Source organism: Phycodurus eques, chromosome 15, assembly GCF_024500275.1.
Source record: "Phycodurus eques isolate BA_2022a chromosome 15, UOR_Pequ_1.1, whole genome shotgun sequence".
NCBI lineage: Eukaryota > Metazoa > Chordata > Actinopteri > Syngnathiformes > Syngnathidae > Phycodurus > Phycodurus eques.
Genome location: NC_084539.1, coordinates 11807945 through 11830067, shown reverse-complemented (window position 1 = coordinate 11830067; position 22123 = coordinate 11807945). Strand labels below are relative to the sequence as shown.

The 22123-nt window shown below is 41.4% G+C and overlaps 1 protein-coding gene across 3 annotated transcripts in view; it reads left to right on the top strand.

The window, feature by feature from the left end:
- The first annotated feature begins 10698 nt into the window (after positions 1-10698).
- The window catches only part of strbp (spermatid perinuclear RNA binding protein), a 78454-nt gene continuing 67029 nt past the window's right edge, over positions 10699-22123 (top strand). For 2 of the 3 annotated variants that reach the window (XM_061698768.1, XM_061698771.1), the window contains exon 1: positions 12328-12574. The gene's annotated coding sequence lies outside the window, so the exon portion shown is untranslated. Of the gene's footprint in view, positions 10764-12327; positions 12575-22123 lie in introns of those variants that run through there. The other variant, XM_061698770.1, reaches the window with a different exon arrangement.

Genomic DNA, 22123 nt, shown 5'->3' with positions numbered 1-22123 from the left:
GTGAGTCGGGTCACTTGTATCTCAAGGCACCACTGTATTTGCAAAGTGAGTGCTGGTCTACGTTAGTAGTAGGAATGTAAAAAGCCGCATTTACAGTGTGTTTGCGTTCGTCATTCTTCATGTGCCAACTTGGACTTGGGTCAAAGTCGGGAAATCAACAAGCTGGAATATAGTTGTTTGTTGTTTTCACTCATCCTGAGCTAATGTGAGGTTCTGTTATTGCTCAAGACACACACACACACACACACACACACACTCCCGCTACACACACACACACAGAAACAAAACACATGAAATATTGTTTTACTTACCTCGTACACTACTACTTGGAAATATTTGATATGCATACTGAATAGACAAGACATTTTCACTCTCGTGTACTGGACCCTATAGTGAGTTGTCAAGGTAGAACACATATTGTACTTCAATACAATAAAACATTATATAAAAATTATGTGCACATACAGTAAAAGGGAAGTGTCGTGTTCTACTCTCCCCATTGCTTTTGCCTCTCTTCTCATCGGTGTGAATTGTCACAGCAGAGGCACAGTGGTGAACCTCAGGAGATGGAGCGGAAGGATGTGAACAGAGGGATATAAAAGATGAGGGAAGATGAAATAAGGGGGTAGGAAAGGGAAATGAGGAAACAGTCACGTCAATTGATAGGAGATAATCCTTTGCAACTGGGTGCTGGAGACCCCAGAAAATCAGAGTTGGCATGCGGACACCAGTCACAAGGACAGTGAGCATGGGGGAGCCCCCAAGGCTGGGTGCACAGCCATTGTGTTTTACTGTGTATATGACAGTAAGCATGTGGCGCATGCTGGATATTTTGTGATTTATTGTTTGAGGAAACCAACAATCCATAATCCATGTGAAATTTAGTGCTGTTGTTGGGATAGGATACAACTTCATTTTGGCTGAATTGCACAAATGATTACTAATGACGCCGGCATGATGGTCAACTGGTTAGCACAGCTGCCTCAAAGTTCTGAGGACCCTGGTTCAAATCCGGTCTCGCCTGTGTAGAGATTGCATTTAACCCCTCCCCGCCCCGTGTCTGCATGGGTTTTCTCAGGGTACTCCGGTTTCCTCCCACATCCCAAAAACATGCGTGGGAGGTTGATTGAAGACTGTAAATTGCCCGTAGGCGTGAATGTGAGTGCGAATGGTTGTTTGTTTCTAGGTGCCCTGCGATTGGCTGGCGACCAGTTCAGGGTGTACCCCGCCTCCCGCCCGAAGATAGCTGGAATAGGTTCCAGCAGCCTGCGACCCTAGTGTGGATAAGTGGTAAAGAAAATGGACTACTAATGACCACAGCAAAGGTTGGTGCTTTCACAGCTTTGCATCATCCAGCCAGCGGTATATTTTAATTAGTCCCAGGTCGTTGACATTTTTAATTGGTAGGGAGTGCATGGCTTTTAAAGTTTGGGAAAGGCTAATCTAAGTTTGAAAACCTCAGACATTTGGGATTGTGGGGGCTGTAGTTCTGGGGAGAGGGGTGTGCCACCTCTGCTAAGGGTATTGAACGGAGCACTCCGGGCACTCCGGTTTCCTCCCACATCCCAAAAACATGCATGGTAGGTTAATTGAAGACTCTAAATTGCCCATAGGTGTGAATGTGAGTGTGAATGGTTGTTTATTTGTATGTGCCCTGCGATTGGCTGGCAACCAGTTCAGAGTGTACCCCGCCTCCTCCCCGATGATAGCTGGGATAGGCTCCAGCACGCCCGCGACCCTAGTGAGGAGAAGCGGCTCAGAAAATGGATGGATGGATCAGAATCAGAATCAGAATCATCTTTATTTGCCAAGTATGTCCAAAACACACAAGGAATTTGTCTCCGGTATTTGGAGCCGCTCTAGTATGACAACAGACAGTGAATTTACAGAACACTAAGTCTATTCTAAATCAATATACTGGAAATGAAGTTCAAGGTGTACCCCGCCTCTCGCCCACAGTTAGGGGCTGGGATAGGCTCCAGCATACCCGTGACCCTAGTGAGGATAAGCGCTGTCGAAAATTGATGGATGGATCAGCCTACAACATTGAGTCATCGTAAAAGATAAACATGTAACGTCATCGGGAGATACCGCATATAACAGTCAAAGCTATAGGAACATGTTGTTTTGATAACATGTCCAGTTAATTTTATTTCCTCTCAGTATGAGCACAATGAAAGTTAATAAAAGAGGGAAACTTATCAGTGTGCAGAAGTCCTTTGTTTGTCTGTTTCATTGTCCTAAATTATCAAAATGAGTTCTGTATATAATTGAAAGTAAATATTAATCTTTACTTTTTACATTTATACTTGAGGACATTTCTGTCTGAACATGTTTACATTAAGATTTGAATCAGTACTGGTACTTTTACGTCTCTTTTTGTATCTGTACATCTACTAGTACAGAGTACACTAGTACAAGTACCAAGTGTGAATACCTTTGCCACCTCTGTCTATAATGCTGTTTTGGAAGAGGTGGGGGGATTGTAGTGTATCAGGGTGCAGTGACACTGTCAACCCTCTTAATGAGTGCATCACCCGAGCTGCACTGTTGCATTACTGGATATGTGCACTTGTTTGTGTGCATGTGTGTGTGTGTATTGATGAGTTGTGTCAGGCCTTGGGTGGGGGCACCAATGTAGTCTCACCTTACCATCACCTGTCACTGACAGCAGATGTTCACACCACCCGATTATTTACCCACTCAACACCACATTGTGCATTGTGTGTACAGGGTGGGGTTTGGGACTTGCCATACCATTGCCTGTTCATCCCATGCAATACTAATTACATTGCCTGTTAAGATGGGAGGGCAGCATGGTTAAACCGTGGTTAACATGTCTGCTTCATAGTTCTGAGCTTCTGGATTCAAATCCCGGCTCTGGGTTTCCTGTGTGTGGAGTTCGCATGTTTCCCCGCGCTGTGGGTTTTCTCCAGCATCCTCCGACATTCCAAAAACCATGCTTTTTAAATTGTCCATAGGTGTGAAGGTGACTGGTTGTTTGTCTATACATGCGCTGCGATTGGATGGTAACCAATCCAGGGTGTACCACGTCCCTTGCCTAAATTCACACTCTGTTCACACTCACACTTACACTCTATGAACAGTTTAGAGTCTTCAATGATGCTAGCATGCATGTTTTTGGAATGGGCCTGGAGAAAATCCACGCAATCATGGGGAAAACATGCAAATGCCAAGATTTGAACACAAAACCTCAGAATTATTTGACAGACTTGCAGTTTTGATTTTGCACTAGTCCCCTGTGCTGCCCTATGGTTAAAATACATTATGTCCTTGTTTTCCAGGTCTGCGATTGGCTGGCAACCAGTTCAGGGTGTATCCCGCCTCTCGCCCAAAGATAGCTGGGATAGGCTCCAGCACGCCTATGACCCTTGTGAGGATAAGCGGTACAGAAAATCGATGGATGGATGTTTTCCAGGTGCTGACCTCCACCGTGTTCAATGGTCATTCGTCAAACTCCAACAACAGAGATGCCGCCCTTCTTCCAAAAGACAGCTGCACGCACACACGCACACTCTCTATTTAAGAATATGCGCATATATTTCTTATTTTTTATGCACATCTGTTCAGCGAAACAGTACACCTGTGTGACACCTCCGCATATTATTTGGAATGATATTTCAGAATAATCTTTAAAAGATTGATGATACCATTGTTGGCAGAGACATGTTATCTCCCATAGAGTATAATGAGGAAACTGTTTTAATTGGAAACTAAGTTAGGAACGGTGGTAATCGGAAGCACTTAAAGGAGGTCGATGTATCTTTGCATGATGGATAAGATGAAAAATAGTGAGGGGGGAAAACAGGCGCAATGTGAAATGCAGATTAATATTTTGGCTGCCTGTGTGTGTGTTGGTGCGCGTCCACCTTCATGTGGTGACACCACCATCTGCTGCCTGTCCATGCAGGTTCTGGCCAACCCAGCAAGACCTCAAAAACACAAACACGGCCCAACTCTCCTCTGTATTCTGCTCATGGTTGAACATCCAGGTGGCATCCTACCAAATGAATCCACCCTGTTCTTCACATCGGCCTAAATAATGCGCCGTCCGTCTGTTTCTCTCCACGCTATCAGGCCCATGTCGCCATCCATATAACCATCACAAGCGGCAAACAATGGGTGTGCTGCTGTAGTTGGAAAAAAACATAAAGAGGTGTCAGATGGCAGGCGTTTGTAAGGGGGTGGATAAGGGGATAGAAGGACACAGGAGGAGGGAACGGTTCCTCACATCTCATCTTTTGTTCTCCTGGACAATAAGCCCGCCACTCTGCAACTCCATTAGCCAAAGCAACTCTTCCATTGTAAGCCAGTGGAAGCTTTGAGGTCTAGTACAATCCGGGATGCTGTTTGACCTCTGATTTTTTCGATTTTTCCCCCCCACAGAATATAATGGAAATGGAACTAATTAATTCCACAATCCATTCCTTGTGACATTCCTTGGTCAAAATACATAGAGTTTAAATAAATACAAATAAAATAAAATTACACCACATTTAAAAGTGGATGTTTATGTAACCAATAAGTAGAATGAAAACAGAGTCCTAAAAGCAGTTTACTATTGGTTGAATTTATTTTATAAACAAACAAAAAAAAATAGACTGGAATGCAGTTCACCTCAATTCTTTACTAAGGTGGAATGTCAGTACCCAACGTGTACAGTCAATTATAACCTTAAATTAAAATTTAAAAAAATACCGAAACGGTCCTCGCTAAAAATAGCAAAAAGTGTCCTTTGTTAGTCCAATAAAGCATTGTTTAATTGTCCCAAAAATAAATAAAAGGCTCACCAGCAAAAGGAAAGAAAAGAAAAGAACTCGTGTGCATATATGTATGCAAGTGAATGTGTATATGAGTGTTTGCCTGTGCTAAGCTGATAGGGCTTCCAGCAGCTATCCTTCCAATGGCCACTTAGAAATGGTAAAACGTTCTCACGCCACACAATAACAAGGAAACGCGAACAATATCAGGCAAAGGCCTAGACACACATGGTATATAGCACAAACAAGTTAACTCTTCGACAGCTTTTATCTTCTGTCCGTGTTACGTACAAGGCACTTATCACAAATATATTTACACAGCATATAATATTTTGTACATACATTGCAAATGGAAACCATACACCTTATTACATTAACTATAAAATAAAGGTGTCATGTAGGACAACAACCTTGAGATAAACTCTGCTTAGAATATCAGCTAATTAGCGATTAGCATTATTAGCGATTTCCCATTTTGAACAATAATTCGCTTATATCCACATAACTGTGCTACTTACAAGACATTACAATGCGGTGACATTATATATTTGACAGTACTGCTCACCTAGCAAGGAAACACGAACAATATCAGGCGAAGGCCTAGACACACGAGGCATATAGACAAGTTGACTCTTTGATAGCTTGTACCTTCTGCCCGCGTTACCTTAGAAAGGTGCTATCATAAACCATAGACTGTCGTAAAACTGTCGTAAAGCCGACTAAAACATAAACATACAAAGTTGACTAAAACATAAACATAAAAGTTGATGTGATGTGTTCTCATGGCTATTAAAGGGGCATCACACATGCAATAACAGATATAATAGTAACTCAAAATAAACTGCCACGAAATACAATTAGAGCTGCATTTACACCGAGTCGAAATCACTTAATTTCTGGGTCCAATTGTACAAGTTTCATGATCATGTTGACCAAGTGTGGAGCTATGGGGATTACGACGAGGCGAGAGCTACTGCCACCCCAGAGGGTAAAGCAAAAAGTGAGAGCTCATCCGAAGATCGATTGCATTTTCACTCATGGAGGCAGCACTTCAATACCATACGGAACCACGGATGTGGTGAATGCAGCTGACACATCATCGAACACAAATACTTACCGCACCCACGTCGTCATCTTCACTGAACATTTGATCATGTGCTGGTTATCAGAAGCTAACACTGATAACGCTGTTACATTATGCTAATGTGCAGCTCTGGTTACATCTTGGCACAAGTGAGCTGGAGCCTATCCCAGATGACTTTTGGCGAGAGGTTGAGTACACCTTGGACTGGTCGCCACCCAATCGCATGGCAAATAATGGACAAGTACTCACATAAACCATGGACAATTTAGAGACTTGAATAAAGTTTAGAGATTTGAATAAAAATGTGTTAGATTGCTCACAGACAATTATAAATAACCCAAGTTGCCCTAAAAAAAAAAAAATTCCAGCCAAAAACAGTAAGGGGAGGAAACATATGTACATCAGTGCCAACAGCCTGGAGGACAATAGAGAGGAGAGGGGAGGATTTATGGCCACCATAAGAGCTACACTGTCGATCTCAGATATACGAATGCAAATGTTGCAAAAAAGTAAATAAAGGCCATGAATATTACTGCCGTTAGGGTTGATGATGCCGGCTCGAACTGAGCATCTGCAACCCACATGAAATCTAAAAATATTCCAGCACCATTGACTGCCACTGTGCCGTGGCCTCGGTGGGTAGAGGAGTAAGTGCATGTGTATGATATGTTTGTGTGCATGCCTTACAGTGGGAATATGGAAACAGCTTAGATTTGGGGTTCACTTTGTTTTGTTTGTTGCCTCCGCTGCAATTATGCTATTAAAAATGGCCTTTCAAGCTCAAGTTTGCTCTACATTGACGAGAAAACTGCTTGCATGCAGTGAGTAAAAATGTTTAGAAATTGAAACCCTTAAAGGAGAAATATTATGCATTTTCAGTGGCATGTTTTGGGAATGTATGAGGAAGCTGCAGAAAGCTCATGCAAAGACAGGGAGAACATGCAAAATCCACACGTGATTCTGACCCAGAGCCTCGGAACTGTGAGGCAGATTAATATGCAGTATTTAGTTAGTCTGAACACAAACCCCCTTAGTGTTCCACACATATAGGCCCACTGTACATTACTTTTTTAAAGGCTGTTTCTGTATTACTGAAAATGACTCCCAAATGAAAAGGGCTGCAATAAAAACAATACCAGCTCAATGGCCTCGGTGAGCTGTGAATTGGACTATTGTAGGTTGATGCGGTCAGTGTACTGTAATTAGTGCTAGACAATGCTTATCAAAGTGCTATTTGTTAATGTTGTTTTGATGCTTGTGGGTAAAAAAGAGCCATCTGTTATGCTTCCACATAACTAATGCTGTGTAGTGCGTTGGGTGCTGTTAGAACAGATTAAAAATGGTCAATGATGTCACAATTTAAGGAAGCCAAGTGAGGCGACCGAGAACACCGCAGAAGAGCACAATGATGGTAAAGACCTCTAAATCAAAGTGTAGGAAAGCAGAACATAAGTGGAGAAAAACTAAACTCCAAATTGACTATGACCTCGACAGACAAAGTCTTTGTACAACCCCAATTCCAATGAAGTTGGGACATTGTGTTAAACATAAATAAAACCAGAATACAATGATTTGCAAATCATGTTCAACCTATATTTAATTGAATACACTACAAAGACAAGATATTTAATGTTCAAACTGATAAACTTGATTGTTTTTAGCAAATAATCATTAACTTGGAATTTTATGGCTGCAACACATTCCAAAAAATCTGGGACAGGGTCATGTTTACCACTGTGTTACATCACCTTTTATTTTAACAACATTCAATAAACGTTTGGGAACTGAGGACATTAATTGTTGAAGCTTTGTAGGTGGAATTCTTTCCCATTCTTGCTTGATGTACAGCGTCAGCTCTTCAACAGTCCGGGGTCTCCGTTGTCGTATTTTACGCTTCATAATGCGTCACACATTTTCAATGGGAGACAGGTGTGGACTGCAGGCAGGCCAGTCTAGTACCTGGACTCTTTTACTACGAAGCGACGCTGTTGTAACACGTGCAGAATGTGGTTTGACATTGTCTTGTTGAAATAAGCAAGGGATGTACATGAAAAAAAACGTTGCTCGGATGGCAGCATATGTTACTCCAAAACCTCTATGTACCTTTCAGCATTGATGGGGACTTCACAGATGTGTAAGTTACCCATGCCATTGGCACTAACACAGCCCCATACCATCACAGATGCTGGCAGTCCGCATGGGTCTTTTCCTCTTTGTCCCAACTTCATTGGAATTGGGGTTGTATTTTTAACCAAGCGTTAGTCAGGGCTAGACAGCAACACTTTTCTGAAATTATTAGTCAGAAATTCAACAATACTCACACTCTGTTTGCTGTGGTTGACAAGCTCACAACTCCCCCTAAGAGACACCTAAGAGTAGATAAATGCAATGAATATGCTTGTTATTTTTGTGATAAAATACAATCCATCAGGTTAAATATCAGCACAAATCAGCAAAATTATAAAATGATACTACTTCTGAAGCCACACAGGAAAACCTCTATTACCATGTCAGAATTTGATACAGTTGACCCAAAAAATGTAGAGAAAACTATTCAGCAACTGAAACCATCAACGAGCTGTCTTGTCTCAATACCATCTGACTTTTTCAAAGCTATTGTGAACTCTCTGCTAGCTGATTTGCAGTGAATAATCAATTGCTCACTTCAGTCAGGCGAGTTTCCTAAAGCTGAAGTAGCTGCCATTAAGCCTCTTCTGAAAAATAGAACGCTGGATGCTTCCATGTTAGCAAGCTATCAACCCATCTTATATCTCCCTTTCATAGCCAAGATTGTTGAGAAAGTTATTTTTAATCAACTCAGCAATTTATTGAAATTAAATTTTTGACAAATTTCAATTAGGTTTACGAACTCATCACAGTACAGAATCTGCTCTTATCAAAGTGCTAATTGATATAACGTCGAATACTACTTGGGAAAGGTGTCAATTCTGGTCTTGTTGGATCTCAGTGCGGCTTTTGATACGGTATATCATAAAATACTGCTGAACAGGTTGGAAACGTGGGTAGGACTAAATGGAACAGTCCTTAAATGGTTCAGGTGCTACCTGGAGGAAAGGAGATATTTTGTAACCATTGGAAGTGTTCAATCTCATCGAATGTCAATGACCTATGGGGTTCCTCAAGGGTCAGTTCTTGGACCCCTCCTGTACAGCCTGTATATGCTACCCTTGGTTCAAAAATTTCAGAACTTTAATTTTGACTATCATAGCTATGCAGATGAGAGACACTTATATCTAGCAGTTTGCATGTTCTCCCCGTGCCTGTGTGGGTTTTCTCCGGGCACTCCGGTTTCCTCCCACATCCCAAAAACATGCATGGTAGTTTGATCGGAAACTCTAAATTGCCCGTAGGTATGAATGTGAACGCGAATGATTGTTTGTTTATATGTGCCCTGCGATTGGCTGGCAACCAGTTCAGGGTGTACCCCGCCTCTTGCCCCAAGATAGCTGGGATAGGCTCCAGCAGCCCGCGACACTAGTGAGGATAAGCGTTGAAGAAAATGGATGGATGGACATCAGAGTGTGTGCTATCTCCTAAAGAATGTTTTTTCTTAATTTCTTTATTGTTTTTTTTGATGACTTCACGTTTAATTGTGATATTTAGAAATAACTCCACATTACCGTCAGTCCATACTGAATGTATTATTGACTTTTCCACCAATTACTATCTTCCAGCTTCTGATTGGCTAGAATGGCATTTTCGTTAAAGGGCTTTCTGTTGCTTTGGCATGTGTTTGACAGAGTGCATGTGTTTTAAGTGAAATGTTCAAGTTGTGTGAAAATGTAATAAACTATTCTACAACTTTTTGCAAGGCTATTGTTTTATCTTTACACGTTTTCAAGAAATGACTTTCTTCCGCCTTTTGATTGGCTAAAATGGCCTTACAGTTTGGGCGTTGTGTCCAAACTGTTGCTTTGGCACGTGCATGAAACCTGCATGTGTTTTGAGAGTAAATTTTATGTGTGTTCTAAAATGTCAGAACATGTGTGCAAAGATATTGTCCATCTATTCATCCATTTTTAAAGTGATTGTCTTCATGGGTCACAGGTGAGCTGCAGCCTATCACAGCTGACTTTTAGCAATATGCAGGGTACACCTTGAACCGGTCGTCAGTCATTCGCAGGGCGCAAACAACCATTTGCACTCACATTCACACCTACGGGCAATTTAGAGTTGTCAATTAACCTAGCATGCATGTTTTTGCGATGTGGGAGGAAACCGGAGTGCCCGTAGAAAACCCACACAGGCACGGGGAGAACATGCAAACTCCACACAGGCCGGGCCGGAGATTGAACCCCGGTCCTCAGAACTGTGAGGCAGACGCTCTAACCAGTCGCCCACCGTACCGCCTGTTTTTAATTGTTTTATGTTTACTTTTTAATCATTAATATTACTAACACTAACACTATTCAGTTGAGTTCTGATAGGCTAAAATGGCTAATTGTTCTTGAGAGCCTGTTAATTGTTGGATTTGCGCGGGGACATTTTTGTGTGTTCAGAAATGTCCGCTTTGTGAACATTTTTTTATTCAGAACTTGAGACTAAAAAAACATTTTATGGGGACTATAAACGATTTAAAATACATTTTTTTTAATTATTATTTTTGCTTTGACCTCAATCTGATCTTTGTAAAATGTAATAAAACACATACACACTGCACCAGTGTCACTGTCCCTGTCGTAGCTCCTTCCAGCGTGCAGGTGCGAGCAAACTGACAGACGGCCCACGTCTCTCGTCCAATTAGAAACCACAAGCGTGACCACGTGAACAAATTTCCGTCAGAGTGGCGAGAAGCAGCAGCAGCAGCAGCAGCTCTGCTTGTGAGTGCAGGGAAATAGCAGCAAGGCTTGAAAGAACCGTGAGGAACATCCGTGCAGGTAAATTGCTTCTTTTATTTTCATTTGCGTGCACACTTTCGCACATGTGCGTGTCCGGCTCAGGGTGGGCGCTGCTGGGACAGTGGCAGGGGGGGAGCATGGGGGGCTTCGGTGATAACGTTGCTGGTTCTCTCAGATGATCCACGGACAGGACTCAGACTCGGAGCATCATTTGCTGCTTGCTTGCACTGCACCGTCTGCGCATTCGTGCAAGCCCTCCACCCCATATCACACCATCCCACTCGTGTCGAGGCTATTGATAGTTGACAGAAGCCTTGTAATCCCCCCCTCCCCTCCACCCACCTCCCCCACTGATCTGACAAAACGCTCAGATGACGCGAATTGTTGCCTGAACTTTATTTTGCCCCGAGATTAGTTTTAATTGCGTGGATTGACGCCGAGCTATGGTTGCTGAGGGGCGTGTGTGTGCGTGAGTGTGAGTGTGCTGCATGCATAAAACCATGCAGGGGAGCAGAGTCAAGATGAATTATTTATATGACTGTCTGAGAGAAGACGATGCATCCCATTGGATCAAAACAGATGAGAAATTGTCCTTTTCGCACACATTCCAGACACATGAGTACTCCCCCCTTGGCTTTACATAAAAAGCAAACCGATGTTGTTCTAAAGCAGTTGTGCCCGAGAAGAAATGCTACTAATACCTCATTTCATCATCTCTTTTTTTGTTTCATTGGATGCACATGATTTTTGCATGCACTGCACTCTCTTTTGCTATTGGAAGTGGTTAAATGAAACAAATTTAAAAACATATACGTTTTTATGGTCCACAACTAGTTATTTGATAACACACGTCATTCTATTTTTGTTCAGAATCATACTGAACATTTTGTATATGTCCCTGACATTGCTGTCCACCCTGTCATGATACGGGTAACTATCAGATACATTATAACCAGCATTTTGTCTGTTTTCACTGGAGGCTGAAACAGAGTAAATACACGTATGTTTTGTAATGCTCATCATATTATGTGTGTAGTTGGCTATTGTCAAGCTTAACATGTCCACACTGTCATAGTGAGATATCAATTGATATAAAAGCTCAGAAATTCAAAATATATTTGTTAAATAGTACACGGTCAGTTGGCCACCATGTGCTCATAAAGTGCTAATATTAGAACAATGTCCACCCTGTCATTGTCAGCTCATATATTTAGGTGCTTGCATCTACACTGTCTTCTTGCAGTTAAGTAAGTAAGTAAGTAGGGAGTTTGACCGATATGCATTTCTATCAGCATGCTCACTACTTAATACAATGAATATGAAATTTAATGGAAAATCTCCGATTTTTGTGGTGAAATGGGAAAGTCTCAGAGACACCTTATGGTGATAATGACTCATTTAATGACATGAAATCGCTCCAATTATTACATTTGTGTGTATATATGTTGTTAGAGGACGTTTCTTACGTTCTGAAATGCACATAAATGTATGCACGGGTGTGTGCGAGTGTTTGCGTGTGCGCGCGCGCACTGTATCCGAGCTGCAGCGTGTGCGCATGCGCACTCATCTCAAGGGAACCTCAGCTCAGTGCTCGCAAGGCAGAAGGAGAAACCAGCAGGCGGCACCGGGCTCTCGCTCCTCAAAGCCGGCTGGTGGGGACTTTTCGTAGCACTCGTGGACATTGCCACATTTTCTTTTCTGTTTCAACCGGGACTGTCTATTTTTTAGGGTAATATATATATATACCTATATATATATTTTTTTTATTTTTTTTTATTTTTTTTTAACCCATTTGGATTCTACGTGGACTTGGCGCCGACGTTTTCCACCCCACCGCGCAGTATAACGCCGTAAGTTGTTGTGTTTGTGTACCGGGAGGCGTATTTGAATGAAAATGTGCTGTATTATTATTATTTTTTTATGTTTTAAGACTTATTTCCTGTTTTCGTTCATCAATCGTCTCCCGTTTCTTTCGTTTTGACACTATTGGGCGCGTATTTCCGCGTACATTTAAAAGAAAAAAAAAAGAAGAAGAGGAACCGAGCGCCTGAGCAAAAGTTACCAAATCTTATGTCGTAACTTTCAAACTGTTAAACCACCCGATTTCAACATGTACTAAAATGTTAAATAGCCATTTCAGAGCAGAAAATGGCATAACGCGACTCCTCCACTGCAGGTGTTTTGACGCTGCACTTCCGCACCGCGCTGTCAAGCTTTAAAGCCCAAATTCGATCATTCATCAGCTGTCGTCGTGCTAATTGAGTGCTTGCTTCCTAGTGTCACCATCCGTCGTGTTTTGGATTGGATTTAAAATCAAAGCACACGCAATTTGACCACGTGCAGATTATTTCCTCCACCCCCCCCCCACCTGCCCTCCCCTCCCCTGGAGAAATGCTGAATTGCACTCTTGCCCTGTTAAACCAGCCTGTTGGCATACCTGTGCACTTAAACCAGCATTGGAGAATACATTGCAACTCTGAAAAACACACAACCTCAGAGGAACTGTTATTAAAAAGGCCCAAAACGTCCATCCATCCATCTGCAAAGGCATTTAACAAATAAATGTTTTAACTAATAATAAGGAAAAAGAATTCAATCAATGCGTTATGAATATTATGAAATATTTTTGAAAAACGGTCACCTGACCATATAAATACGTCAGTGATTCTCAGTGTGGTACTAGTACCATTAGTGGTACGTGAGCTCCCTCAAGTGATACATGAAACAATCACTGCCTAAGTACAGTTCGGTTGTATTTGACTTTTTAGTCCTACATTTGCATCTCATTTTCACTGTTTGTTTTCTATCCATCCATCCATTTTCCTTTGCGCTCATCCTCACTAGGGTCACGGGCGAGCTGGAGGATAAGCGACCCTTGTGAGGATAAGCGGCTCATAAAATGGATGGATTTAAACAAACAATCATTCGCACTCACATTCAAAGTTTTATTTATGCACAGTTTTGCAATGTAGATTCTAATTGAATATTGTGAATATCAGCAGTGACTAAGTCCTCACACACACTAATATGATCTGTTTTTCCTGCTGGTCTCTGAAAAGAGGTTCAACTACCAGGTTATGACATAGTTTGTCCCCCAAGCCATCAGACTGCTAAATTGCAAATAAGTATACATTTTCTTACTCTCACTAATTTGCACTGCCGTTTTATTCTGCAAATTATGCTGTACATGACTGCAGTTCTCAACCAGTTTTGTGTTTTTAATTTCCTGCTGCATAAGTACGTACGGCATATACAATGCTCATGTATATTTTTATTTAATTTTGTTTATCTAAGTAAAAAAAATCATATTCTAAACACTACGCTGAATCAAATGCAATGAAATTGAATGACAGTAAAGTCTGTCTAAGGAGAAAAAAAAGTGACACTTTTTGGCTGTGTTTACAATGAGGGAATGTATGAAACAAACCACATGCGGGTAATTGGGATGCCCAAATTGGATACAAAAGTAACTCAACCATCAGCACCATGTTCACATATACATTTACAGGTTATTAAACAAACTGTCATTGCTGGTGTAGTGGCCTGAGACTTTTGTGCAAACAGTATGGATTCAGTTCCCAATTAGGCTGGATTTGCAGTGCAGCAAGTGCGCAATTCCAATTTAAGGCCCATGTCTATTTCCATGTATATTTCAAGTGGCACATCCAATATGACTGAGTTTACAGTCACGAAAAAAAAAGAAATGTTGTTTTTTTAAGCCTTCAAATTCCAGTTTTATTTGCACAATGTGCATGTTGGAAAACATCAACAATTTTATTTGTATGTATTCTTGTACCACCTTTTCTTCTAATACAGAAGTGCCCTGAATTACGAGTCTAATTTGCCCTGTGACCTCGCCCATAACCCAAAACTCTTGTATCTCAAATGATCTTTCCCCACAGAAAAGAATGGAACTACTATTAATCAGTTTCAGCATCCTCTAAAAAACACCCACAATTTTTTTAAACCTATTTTTAAGAACTTCTTTTCAGAAAAATAGCACTGTACAGTGTTGTACTTTATAAAAACATAGAGTAATAACATAATTACATAGAATGTAAAGAACAAAACAGTTTTTGAATCATGATTTCATGCACTAGCCCTGCGATTGGCTGGCAACCAGTTCAGGGTGTACCACGCCTCCTGCCCGCAGTTAGCTGGGATGGGGTCCAGCATACCCACGACCGTAGTGACGATAAGCGGTGTCGAAAATGGATGGATGGATGGACTTTAATTGTATTCACAATTGTGTGTAATTCTCTTTTGCTTCATGTTTAGTTATCCTTTAAACCTCAACAGGGAGTGGCAATAAACAGCTTTAAGCAGGCCTCCTTTTTGAATAATTTTTACGATCTGCCATATTGCTACTTGTTGTGAAGTTCGCTCCTAGAATCTAAGCGCTCGTATCTCAAATGTTTGCGTAAAAGTCAAAGCAAAAAAATTCGGCTGAGCGAAGGCTCTTATCTTGAAAAACTTGTAAGTTGGATGGATCACTTGTGTTGTGGATCGCTGTACCACTGTAATAGTATCATAGTACAAGTACTTCAGTCTTTCTGCAGCCAGCAGAGGGAGCTTCCACTTAATTTAAAATGTAATTATTCTCTATGGTCAGCCGTGGGTAGCTCTGTTTCTCAGAAAAAAATTGCATCATTCATTTGCTCTAAGTAATCCATTTAATGCATTTTTTTCCTGCCTGAAAACTAAGAATATTACATGAAATTGCTCCCTTGTCCCAAAATGTATTACTTTCGTAATCTAGTCGAAAACATTGTAAACTCGAAAAAAAATGCATTTTTAAAAATTTTAAAATAAAAGTGTTGCATCTAGAATAAAACTATCCCAGCTGTCATCGGGCAGGAGGCGGGGTACACCCTGAACTGGTTGCCAGCCAATCGCAGGGCACATACAAACAGCCAACCATTCGCACTCACATGCACACCTACGGGCAATTTAGAGTCTCCAATTTATGCATGTTTTTGGGATGGGAAACCCGGAGTGCCCGGAGAAAACCCACGCAGGCACGGGGAGTACATGCAAACTCCACACAGTCGGGGCCGGGGATTGAACCCGGGTCCTCAGAACTGTGAGGCTGACGCTCTAACCAGTCGTCCACTGTGCTGCTTGATGTAAACAATATAATTTTGAAATATTTAAAGAGTATAAATTGGAAATAAAATCTCAGAAAAAAATCCCCACCTTTTGGACAGTTTCATTAAAAAACAAAAACAGAAGCGAGGCGGACACAAATGGCCACCATAGAGGCAAGATGGTTGAATGTTATAGCATTTAGCAGTCATTTTTATTTTATTGCATCTTTGTGACTGGTGTTCTTTGCAGGCTTTGTGACTAATGGCTTGTTTCCTTTTGAGTTATTTTGCTTAGCTCCACCCTGCTCCACCCGAGTATGACACACAACCAGTCACACCTGCCCCACTCATGTCGAAATGTGGGGTGTCTTTGTTTTAGCCCCATAGCCCAGGCCTCACTTGGCTTGCTGATTTATGGGCTGTTTGGTTGTTACTTGTTGCAAGTCATACAATGTTGCTCTTGTGGTGTGCACTGTGGATGCTGTTCATGTGAAGGGAATGACAGTTTTTTTTTTTTGCCAGCATTGACCAGAATAATGCTGCTCGGGGAGTCGTAAGGGCCTTTTATTCTTAGTTCACACCACTGCAGTGGCGTTGTCTTTTGAGGTTTGCACTTGCTGCATGGCTATATGACCATGCTGATGTCTGTACTATTTTGTTTGTCGTTTTACACACTGTCCTGCTGCTCGGATGTCACTCTACTTGCAGAGCTCACACTGTTGTGATGTTAATGTTACGTTATCTGCAATGTTAATCTGCCATTAGCTACATACTCTGCACGGAAATGCTAACCAAATCATGTTGTAGCATACAAAACTGTAACACTTGGTGGAAATATGGTTTACATATAATAAAGGAAATATCACACTTCTGTACCTACCCTGGTTTTAAGGTCACCGCTGGGTGCACATTTGGAACAAAAAGGCAGTGTTTCCCACACTTTATTTAGCTAAGGCACATATTTTACATTAGAACAAATGTCCCACCCGGCACACCACCAAGCAAAAATGTCACAAAAAGTGGATACGCAGGTTAAATATGTTCTTTCTGCCATCGAGTGCAAGCTCATTCAATTGTTCTGTCTGTCACTATACAATCGCTGGTATAGGTGGTTGAACAAATAGACATATAAAGTAAATAAATACTTCTCAAACCAAGAAAGTTAAATTGGATATTTTCCCATGGCAGACTGGTTGGGAATCATTGCAGTAAGGAATACTGCTTATCTTTTGTTTAAACAGGATATTTAATGAAATGAAACAGTTTACATATAAAACGCAGAAGTAGAAAGATTCTTGAAAAAACAAATAAGTGTACTGTATATAATCAATCTTAGCTTTTTATGTCGTTTCTACTCACTGCTCTGATATTCACGTTCATGTAATGTCAATTTCAGAGATACATTTCAAGTGTGACGTACTTCAGATATTCATATCCCTTAACCAATGTATCCCCGAGCCAGAAGCTGAGCTGCACTGTATTTGTTTACAGAGTAGTGTGGGGCTAGAGGCCATTACACTTGCGTGGGAACACCTATGTACTGTAGTGAAAAATCTGAATAGGAATACATGTGTATTGTAATGTTGTTCTGTTACATCCCCTTTTTTTTTCTTGTGGGGGAACAAACAATGTGTCGATTTGGGGAGTGGTGTTTATTTGTTCAAGTGGACGAAACACTTGGCGACTAATTGAGACATGGTGTCTCCTGCAGCGGAGGCAATTACTTGAATAGTACAGTACTGTTATCTTGCATGAGTGCTTTGTTCATTTGAAATCAGTCAACCAGTTCAAATGATTTACAGTCATTGGAGACAAAATGGATGACAACGTGTTGTTAGACCATACCGCTGTTCAATGTTGCAACAACTCTGCATAATTTATCAGCGCTAATATGTTTCTCATGGTAAATAAGGTCATATTTGTTGTTTTTTATGGCATTGAATCGCTATTATATTGGGTTGTTGCAATGCATTCTAAAATGGATTTATTCAGCAGAAGTGACCGCAGCCCAGCTCTCCAGATTAAGGACACACAGAATTGGCATGACATATTGTAGAATCAAGTACACAGTGATGAACAGCCCAGCTGATATCAGGGTTCAGGGCAAATACTTGGATTTGGATGAGAATAAAAACACATTGATTCATCAGCCCCCTTTCAATCCAGTTTTGGATTCATTTATGCAATTCCTTTCCCTAAACAGGTTGTCATGTCAGAGACTGACATGCACACACACACACACACATACTGGGAGTGCCTCTGCAATGTGTTCGGTGCGGTGCCTGTCAGCGAAACCGGAGTCTGCCCAGCAGCTCTCAAATTTTAGCACACGGCAGCACATCTCCCGTCTCATCTGGCACGGAAATGTAGCGTTAATTCAATTGGCTGCCGCGATAGTAAAAGTCTTCCTAATTGGCCGACACCGGCAGCTGGCCGTAAGCACGTCAGTGAGTTGGTGAGGGTCCCAGAGGTGCTGTAGAGCAGGAAAGGGTAAACAAAGGTTACATGACGTGATTATGGCATGTTGTTTACGGTGTTCAACATAAGAAATAACACATAAGCTCCCTTTGGACTCTTATTCTTCCATTTGATCAGATCTCATTTCAGTGTTGATTGACACCCCCACACACGTACATCCTAGTATTCTAGCGAGCATTTGTCACACCAGCATGTCTCAGGAAACATCTTTTGAACTGATTCAGGAACCAACCTATCAACACATTCAGACTAAGGGATTTGGGGAGGGAACTCTGCTCCTAAATGCCACTGCAGCAGTTCCTGTTTCCTTTCACCTCAGTGAGGAATCCAGCAATGACATAGACAAGAGATGGGAGAAACACACGCGCGCGCGCATGCACGCGCGCACGCACGCACGCACACACACACACACACACACACAAACAGACACACACACACACACGCACACACAGAATCAGAGAGTGTGGAAGGCTGGCCATGTAAGGTTTCCGGCACCACACACAAAACACTGAACCAAACTTCTCTCAGCTTCTCTCACATGAACTTCGACATGGTGTGTTTCCTTAAAATAATTAAAAGGTGTCTTATTTTACCTAAGCTTTGCCTTAGACATCATAGAAAATAATGGTGAGATTTCTGTCGTATTGGCTTTGTGGTTTGGTAAGAGTTTCTTATGGGTTTTTCAGTGTAGTATCACGTTGTTCTGCAACATGGTGGGCAGCACTGAGGTCTTACTGGAAGAGATGCAGGATGATTAAGAGAAGAGAAGACGAGACAGAGAAGCCCTACAAAGCTCACAGGGCAGAGAGAATACTGTATGTCTGTAATGTTACACTGTATGGTGTGATTGAACATTTAGGTGTTTAAATATACACTGTTTAATTATATTTAGTTGTATGTGATGCTGCTCCATGGGTGTTAAATTTACAGTTGTTTAAAGGTTTATAATTAACGTAACATCAATGCTAATTTGTATTTGCTTCTCAATGGCTTTTCACATTACATGTTAGCATTATGCTAGCAAACGTTTGTCCCTATATGGTTTGGGTGAACATTTTAATGTTTAAATATACAATGTTTAATTATTTTGTTTTATTTGTCAGTTTTACTGTAAATTTCAATAGCTGGTGAGAAATAACAGCTTGAAGAAAGCACACTTTGCCTGTTTGAGTGGGAGAGTCTTCGTTTTGTCTTTTTGGAGGGGGGGTGATTCCAACCTGATCGCAACAATATATAAAATATGACTAAATTCTGCCACTTTATAGTATATTACATTCCTTTTTCCAAACTGGCTATGCAGTGAATTTGGTCTCCACTTCTGCCACTGACTTCACATCAATGTATGTGGGGTGTGTCAATTTTGGTGTTGAAAACAGGGCGTTCCAAAGGCAATTAGTAATATACCAGTTGCTCCGAAATGTATTGCTATTATTGGAAATGACTTTTAGTTTCATTTTCTGGACCAAAAAATACATATAATCAACTTGCTAGTGAAATAGGGACCATTAAGATCCCATACCTCCTTTAAGCAAGTGAGGAGGGTGGCTTTCTGAAGTCAAATCAAATTTATACTTCCTGCTTTTTAACATGAATTGCTGTAAAACTGTAAAAATATCCATCCATCCATCCATTTTCAGAGCCGCTTCTTCTCACTAGGGTCGCGGGAGGAAACCAGAGTGCCCGGAGAAAACCCACGCAGGCATGGGGGAGAACATGCAAACTCCACACAGGCGGGGCCGGGGATTGAACCCCGGTCCTCAGAACTGAGAGGCTGACGCTCTAACCAGTCGTCCCCCCCGTGCCGCCCTGTAAAAATATAACATTCTAAAAATATTAAATGCAAAGATATAAAACCATTGTATTAATGCTTACTCTTTGAAGTTTATTTTCATGATAAGGATAGACTTTACACGATCAGGATTTTTGGGACCGATCAGCTAGTTTAAAAAAACGATAACTGATCTGATCACAAGATGGAGCAATGTGTCTATTTAAATTACTTGTTGATTTACTGTATATACTTGTGTACTGTATACTGAGTATCTTCAAAAGTATTCTCTATTCAGGTCATGTATTGTAATCAGTCAGGTCAAACCAAAATTACAACATGACAGAAATAATGGGTGCTAACTTACTGTACTAAAATTACTGTATTGCAATTAAATTACTTCACACACACCAAAACTTTAGAGCATGATTCAACATTAACGCCGGCATGTTTACGTACAACCGTTAGTCCTAGCACTAATTTGCTAGGCTCCATCACGTTTTGTTGTCTGCTTGCGAGCCATATTGTATTAAAAGTACGTGAACATACATCAAGCAAGCCTTGAATTAAAGTTGTCGACAATTGTTGTTGTCGGCCGTCGCCATGGTAACGAGTGTATCCACTCGCGTTTGAGTTGACGAGATATCCTATCCCAGCTGTCATCGGGCAGGAGGCGGGGTACACCCTGAACTGGTTGCCAGCCAATCGCAGGGCACATACAAACAAACAACCATTCGCACTCACAGTCATGCCTACGGGCAATTTAGAGTCTCCAATTAATGCATGTTTTTGGGATGTGGGAGGAAACCGGAGTGCCCGGAGAAAACCCACGCAGGCACGGGGAGAACATGCAAACTTCCACACAGGCGGGGCCGGCGATTGAACCCAGGTCCTGGACAACGTATAAGTTTGGAAATATAAGAAATTATTAATTGTGACTCACGCGTATTTCACGCTTCCTCTGACCGTCCCTCTTCGTCCTGACGCCGCTCCGCTGTACCATCCTTTTCCACTGTCTTTTTCCGAGAGAAGAACATAGTTATAGGTAGTTGTTGCCGCTTTTTTTCCCTCTGGGCGAGAAGATTCTTATAAACAGACATGCCACCTTCGATAGCATCTTCCTGTGCCTTTTTGGTGCGACCGCAGGTGCCCTTGTCGGTGCAGCACATTTCGTCGACATTGTTCGTTATGTCTGGGAGAAAACTTGCAAACAGGAGGCACTTTAGAGTCACACTGCTAGCAATCGAACACTAATTTAAATTTAGCAAGCCGAACGCATTCTGTGCTGTACAGGAGACATGGCACGGAGGAGATGGATTCAAATTGGTCTACAGTACCGTAGCCAATCAGGACGAAGAATACAATGCGGGTTTGTACGCTGTAAAAAACAGCATGCAGAATTGCACTGTAAAAAATACACACAGTCAATTAGGACACAATGCGGGTTCGTACGCTGTAAAAACAGCATGCAAAATTGCACTGTAAAAAAAGCCGCAAAGTCGAGAATCCGCGATAGTCAAACCGCGAAGTCGCGAGGGTTCACTGTAATGGCATTATAAAAAAAAAATAATAATAAAAAATCCGTTTTACAAATTGAGGTTATATTATACTGCAAACCTGCACTGTAATTGACCTTATTAAATGCATTCTTCTTCTCTAGTTGCAACTAGCACCAAAAAATGAGCTGGCTTGCACACTACAAACTAAATAGTAAAATAGGTTGGCACTTTGGCTGTAAGAAACAACACTATTATTTCTCTTGTCTCTGGTGTTTTGCACCTGGTGGCTGAAGCACGTTATGGTAAATTTAGTGACATGGAAAGTATTGATTTAGTATTTATAATTTTACCATCATAGAGCTTTAGCTTTCTACTTCCCCTGTTTACATGGTTGTTCCATGAATCGAAATATTGCATTCCAGCATCTGAAGCACAATCGTGACGTGAGGCGTTGTAGGGAGGAATGTGTTTACTGTGACACTTGGATATACTGTTGGAGATACAATCTGTGCTATCGCTTTTCTGCTGTGCCTCACCCTGTCACTGCTTGCACATGCTTCTTACACA